The sequence below is a fragment of the Nannospalax galili genome, unplaced genomic scaffold (genome assembly GCF_000622305.1).
Source record: "Nannospalax galili isolate Female #2095 unplaced genomic scaffold, S.galili_v1.0 scaffold468, whole genome shotgun sequence".
Classification (NCBI taxonomy): Eukaryota; Metazoa; Chordata; class Mammalia; order Rodentia; family Spalacidae; genus Nannospalax; species Nannospalax galili.
This window is the reverse complement of record NW_008358097.1, coordinates 393609-401047: the sequence shown is the minus strand read 5'-3', so window position 1 is coordinate 401047 and position 7439 is coordinate 393609.

Genomic DNA, 7439 nt, shown 5'->3' with positions numbered 1-7439 from the left:
GCCAGTGGGGGGGGTCCAAGTAAGCAGAGAGAGGTGAGGGGGGGCAGGTCCAGAGGCAGTACTCCTGGGGCCCAAGGAAGGCACCAAGCCATCTGGGTGAAAAGGGTCAGGAAGCATCACTGGCTCCCCAGGTGTCTGGGGCCCCAAGACTAGGAATGGCACAGGGCCCAAGCTTCTGGAGTAGAGAACAGTGGGGGAGCTGGAAGGGTGAGTGTGGCTGGAGGAGTCAAGGTGGGAGGGCTATGTGGTAGGCTTACCCCAAGAGAGGCCTGAGGGCAGGAGAGCGGCCCAGGAGAATTAGCCAGTGGTGCAGGTCCGGGAAGCAGGGAGAGGTGAAGGCAAGGCCAGGTCCCACGGAAGCAGTGCTCCTGGAGCCCAAGGAAGGTACCAAGCTGGCCTGGGCGAAAAGGATCAGGAAGCAGCACTGGTTCCCCAGGTGTCTGGGGACCCAAGACCAGGAATGGCGCAGGGCCCAAACCAGGAGCAGAGAACAGCGGGGGAGATGGAAGGGTGAATGAGGCCGGGGGATTCAAGGCACTGAGGGCTCCATGATGGACCCACCCCAAGAGGCCTGAGGATAAGGGAGCTGAAAATTATTTTTATATCATTAAAAAGGTGAACATTTTAGATAAATTCAAAGTCACAGAGTTTCTCTCTCACAACATGGGTAGTACAGGGATTGAAGAGTAAAACAAAAGGTGACATTTTGAACCCTTCCAGGTATGTCTGAAATCTGGGGCTTCATAGACTGTGGAAACAGAAATGGGGAGGAGAGTGCACAGCCAGGTAAAGGCAGAGAAGTCTATTTTCTATGTAAAAGCTTCCAAGCGGGAGCTGATTATGCAAAGTCCAGATTTCCTTTGCCTGTTCACCTGAATTCCAGATTTAAAAACTTAAATTTATATAGTATATGTCAGATATACAAGATGCAGTTTAACATTTTGATGAAATTATACAACAGGAAATGATTAATTCAGATTAATTAGCACTTGTATTTAGACACATTTCTCTTTATTTTCCTAATTTTAAATATTTGAGATTCTATGCTATGTATTTTGATCACTTTCACCCCTAACTTGTTCACCAAACCCACAGCTTCATCATATCCTGTTTTATTAAAACAGAACCTATAAATTCCTATTTGTGGTGCACATATTTTTCTGAGTGTGAGTTCATTCACTAGAGTATGGTTGACCTACCAGAAGACACACCCCATATAAATCTGACTCTCTTCTCTCCAGAAGCCATCAACTGTCCATAGCTCCTCAGTTAGGGACAGGGTTTCATGAACCCCTTTCCACTTCATCCTGAAATGTTGACAAGTTTGATCTTGTGCAGGCAAACAGGCTTGGGGAGTGTGGGAGTAATATAAATGTCCCATTTGTTACTGAATGCTCGACTGACACTTATTCTCTGTAAATTTTCCATTTGTGAGTTTCTGTATTAATCACTGTCTTTTGGACCAAGAAAGTTCTCTGATGAGATCCAAAAGTTTAAGTAATCTGTGGATAGAAAGATAAAAATTTTCCAGACTTGGTGGTCCACTCATTTATTCCTAGCACCTAGGAGGCAGAGACAGACAGAGATCTCTAATACATTCTGACCTTAATGAACCCTTTGAATTTTTCCTGGTTAAACTTATCCTGCCTGTGTAGAACATACCATCCATTAAAAACTCTGCAGTAAATCTTGGCCTTCATATATCAGGAAATTCAAATTCTAATGACTTTGAATTTGTCTTGACTCCCTTGAGTTGACCTGTTAGCACACTTTAATGTTCCCTTTGTCCTTTATAATCTGTCAGTCTGCATTACATTTTTCAATTTATAGGACAGAAGGATGATGGTGCTCAGTGCGATTTTTGCCTTTTTTTTCATCCAAGGGGCTCGCTGCCTGTCCCCAGCTGGGACTAAGCTACACAGGAAATAGTCCCTTCCCTCCATGGGTCATCATGTATGTGTACACAGGTATGTCACTGCATGCACGTGAAGGTTGGAGAACAACTTGGAGTGAGATATCTCCTTCTACCATGTGCTTTCTGGTGCTCCAGAAGTCTATATGTCTGGCTGCATGGATTAGAAAAGTCACATCATAAATTATCATTTGTAACCTTGGATTAAGTATCTGTAATGAAGAGAATAAGAATAAGGAACATAGAAAACAATAACACCTAAAAGAATTTGGAAAGATATGATAGCAGAATATTCTTTTCCTTAATTTTCCATGACATTGTAACTAGAAGGTGAAAAGCAGAGAGGCCCAGACATGATGGGACAGGAACAAAAGCAGACAACAAGCGTGGAGCAAAGGAGTCTTGAATAGGAAAATGATATTCTATTCACATAGATAAACACAGACTGAGACACAGTACCAAAAGAACAGGCATTAAGACACAACAGAGGCATCATCTCCAGCCTTCTTCGAAGCAGCATACACATTTTGCCTCTGACTGTGTTAATTAGGTCCAGGTTGGATTCTGTGGTTTTCTAAGACTTGGTCCTGAGTGACTGCAAATTCACATGGGCTTACCAGGTGTAGCTGTCTCAGAGTGTCAGCTCCCTTTACTATCAGGCTAGTGCTGGAGGTACTCCAGTAAAAAATTACTATGAAAAACAAATGGTAACAAATGCTGGTGAGGATGCTAAGAAAACTTAATATTGTGAAAATGGCTACCTACCAAAAGCAATCTACAGATTCATTGCAATATCAATAAAAATTCCAGGTTCATTCCTCACAGATATAGAAAAAAACTTAAAATTTAGCCAAAAGATCAAGTATAGGTTAAGAAATCCTGAACCACAATAAAAATGCTGTGGGAGGTATCACTTACTATACCTGACTTCAAGTCATACTACAGAACCATAATTTTTTTAAAAATTCACTTGCTACTGGCACAAAACAAATAGATAAAACCTAATTATAAGTCTACACAACTACAGTTACCTGATTTTTAAAAAGAGAATCTAAAAATACAGAATCTTTAACAAATGGTGGTAGAAAGCCTATATATCAACATATGGAAGAATGAAATTCTATCTTTATCTCTCATCTTACCCAAAAATCAATTATGAATGAATCAAGCACCTCTAAATAACACTTGATACTCCTAAATTGATAACTAAAAGGAAGGAGTAAGTTCAAAATATAGGCATAGATAAGGACTTTCTGAATAGGACTTGGTCAGTGAAGGAAATCAGACCAACAATTAGCAAATAAGACCTTATGAAATGAAAAATGACCCCTTACAACAGAGAAAACTGTCACTTGAAAGAAGAAGCAGCCCACAGAATGGGAGAAAATATTTTCCATCTATCTGGTAGATGATTGGCATCTAGAATATAAAAGAAATGTTAAAAGGTCTAAACATTAAGAAAACCAAGGATCTAATAAAAATTGGCTACAGAAGTGAAAAAAGAATTATAAAAATAAAATACAAATGGCTAGCAAACTCACAAAATATTTTTTCAAAATACTTAACCATAAGGAAATGCAAATTAAAATGACTTTAAGACTCCATTTGCCTCAGCCAGAATGCCCATTATCTAGAATAAGAAGACAACATATGCCAGTGTGGATCTGAGGAAAGGAGAGCCCTTGCACAGTGTGGCCGGTGATACAAGGGACAAACAGCAATTTCTAAAGAGTTATTACTCTGAATTATAAAAGAATTTAAGAGTGGATGCAAACAAAAGTTTTAAGACAATTTAAAGAAAAAGATCCTGACAGCTGTCTGAGGATGGAGGAGAGGTTAGAAAAACCCATGGAGGAGAGAGAGCAGAATGGAGGAGAGAAGAGAAAAACCCATGAAGTCATTCAGTTTAGAGCCTATATGGAGGGCAGGTACAACAGCCACATGATGAGGAGAACAAACCTTTAGATAAAAATTAAAGAAGTATAAGAGCTAGAACAGTAAATCATTAGAGTAACCATGCTTGGAGAAGAGTTATGAAGAAGAAAAGGGGAAAAAGTATGTTCTCCTGAGGTTGGTAGGATTTATTATAGAGAGCCACATGTCTGCCACCCAGATCCACAAGAACTGCACTGAGAGGTAGGGATTCTGAGCAATAGAAGTTCACTGTCTCCTTAATGCACTAGGTGTTCTCCTTATCTCTTTAACATAAGTTACTGAATCCACCTTCCTAGGGGTAGTCCTCTGACCAGGTGATGGACTGGTGAAACTGGAAAGGTGGGTCCACTGACTGATGGATTAGAGATTTTATTATTAAAACAGTTAATCTAATGGGGCTTTTTGATACTCCAACAGTTGGAAAGTAAACTAGTGTGGCCACTGTGTAATCAACCTGGGGTTTTCACAAAAAGCTAGACATAGAAGTATCTTGTGACCCAGCTACACTACTCTTGTGTATATACCACAAGGGCTCCATATCCTTCTACAGAATACATGCACAACAAAGTTCAGTGCTGTTCTATCCACAACAATTAGGGAATAGAATCAGCCTAGATGTGCATCAACTTATGAACAAATCATGAAAATGTAATACATGTATTCAATGGAATGTTATTGCCCCGTGAAGAAAAATGAAATTATGAACTTTACAGGAAGTAGCTGGAATCAGAAAAAATATTCTGAATGGGGTACCCCAGACCAAGAATAGGCAAGGTTCCATATCCTCCTTTATCTGTACATCATAGCTTTGAATCTTTACATTGACTTTTTAACTTGGAGATTTATAGGCACAAGGGAACCAGAATGGGGCTATTGTATGGGTGGTAAATCTTCTTTGACTAAAAATCATATTTTTGACAGATGTTATTTAAGCTATGTGTGGATTTAACTTGCATTTTCCATTTAGCTTTATAAATAAAATCATTCTTGAAATTCTTTATGCCTTGTAGGTCCCCTATTCTGATGATGGGTTATTATTTTTGTATATGATACTATGCAAAGTATACTTCAATGATAATTTTTGTAATTGCAATTATAACTGTAATACTTGTACTTATGTGTAAATTTTGGGTGTATTCTTTAAGGAAAAGTGAGAATTCTGCTTGTTACCTCAGGTATATCTTAATTTTGAAAGATACTTGTGATCACAATGTAGACTTTCTAACCTCAGAGGAAGCACAGTAATAAAATACTATATAAATAAAAGACAGAAATACTGGGTCCAAATTCATTGACACCCAGAAAACACATATGACTTCAAGTTTTTAACTGGAGTTTAGACATGTCAATGTTTCCTTTGTATTGCAATAGGCCAGCAGGCCAATTGCAGTGCACACAGTCTGGTGTGTCTCTCATCAGGAAGCCAGATAGGAGTTTCAGAGATATACTCCAGAAGGGGTCAGAGCAAGATTGCATAGTGTGAGGCAGGAGGAGTAGGACCATGCTGCACCATCACTCATAGCCCAGGTGAGTAATTCTTCCTGTAGGACTGCATTCACAGCCACATGACCATTGTTCTTCATCTGCAATCCATTGCTTTCCCTGTGGGGTGAAGTGCCACCACTGAAAATTATTTTTGTCTCATTAAAAAGTGAACATTTTAGATAAATTCAAAGTCACAGAGTTTCTCTCTCACACCATGAGTAGTACCAGGGTTGAAGAGTAAAACAAAAGGTGACATTTTGAACCCTTCCAGGTATGTCTGAAATCTGGGGCTTCATAGACTGTGGAAACAGAAATGTGGAGGAGAGTGTGCAGCCAGGTAAAGGCAGAGAAGTCTATTTTCTATGTAAGAGCTTTCAAGCAGGAGCTGATTATGCAAAGTCCAAATTTCCTTTGCCTGTTAACCTGAATTCCAGATTTAAAAACTTAAAATTATATAGTATATTTCAGATATATGGGGTACAGTATGTTGAAATTATATAACAGGAAACAAATCAGACTAATTGACATTTGTATTTAGAGACAAATTTGTCTTTATTTTTCTAATGTTTAATTAATTATTTGAGATTCCATGCTATGTATTTTGATCACTTTCACCCCTAACACATGTACTGAACTTCTCCCCCTTTACCCAGAGCTTCATCATGTGCTGTTTTATAAAAAAATTACCAATAGATTCCTATTTGAGATGTCCATATTTTTCTGAGTGTGAGTTTATTCACTAGAGCATGGTTGACCTACTAGAAGACACACCCCATATAAATCTAACTCTCTTTTCTCCAGAAGCCATCAAATGTGAATAGCTTCTCAGTTAATGACAGGTTTTCGTGAATCCCTTTCCACACCATGCTGATTGTTGACTAGTTTGCTGTTGTGCAGGCAAACAGGCTTGGGAATTGGTAGTAATATAAATGTCCCATTTGTTGCTGAACGATCCACTGACACTTATTCTGCACTTTGTCCATTTGTGAGTTTCTTTATTAATCACTACCTTTTGCACAAAGAAGTTTCTCTGATGAGATCCAAAAACTTAAGTATTCTATGGGTAGAAAGATAAAAAATTTCTGGACTTGATGGTGCACACCTTTATTCCTAACACTTATGAGGCAGAGTCCAGCAGATCTCTGTAAGATGGAGGCCAGCCTGGTCTACATAGAACGTTCAAGGCCAGCTTGACCTACAGGAAGACTCTGTCTCAAAAATTCTTCCCCAAAAGGAAGATGCAAATTTAGAGAACAGTTTGACATTTTGTCCATTTAGCAGACTAATAGTAGTAGATTTAACATTGGGACCTATGAGCTCCCCCAAAATGGGTTCTTGATTATATTTACAGGACAAATTATGTGTTACCTTAAGTGGTGTGGGCCTTCAAGCTAATTAGAAAGTAACTAGTTATCCTCATAACAGCTGGGCCACTATTTCACCCATGGCTATATCTTACCACCACGGTCAGTATTGTAGTTCTAAGTTTTCACAGCTGGGTAAAACTGTTGATAATTTTACTCCCAGCAGAGAAAGAATTATTATATCCTGTACTGGGGAATTTTTTACATTTGTCTTTTGATAGATGATTCCTGGTAGTCACATTGGGAGACTTCAAAGTCCTTGTCTGTCTGTAATCATGATCTAGTATCCTGTAGTACAGCTAGCAAATGGTAATTTTTGAGATGTACAGGACACGTTGTCTGCACGCCATGTTTTAGTCTGCTCATGGAGCTATGTTCAATGTTATTTCAAACAAAGAAAAGAAGAGGTCATCTAACAATTATGCCAGTAAAATTTAGATTAAAAGTTAACAATGGATCATCACATAGAATAATAAAGATACTGAGGGCAAATACAGATAACTGAAAGGCATCTTCTCCCATTGTTCATGTGTACACAGAGGAATAATTTTTAGGGTTTCTTAACTTGGTTCACCATACACTATATGGCAGCAACAATAGTAGTACCAAGCTGAAAGAATTGTTGAGGGTTCCAAACAGGGTTGAAGTCCAGTATCAAAGTCACTCAACAGAGTGGCATCTACAAACATAGAATTGAATCAGTGTTCTACTGAGCATAAAACAGTAAGGCTATCTGAGAAATG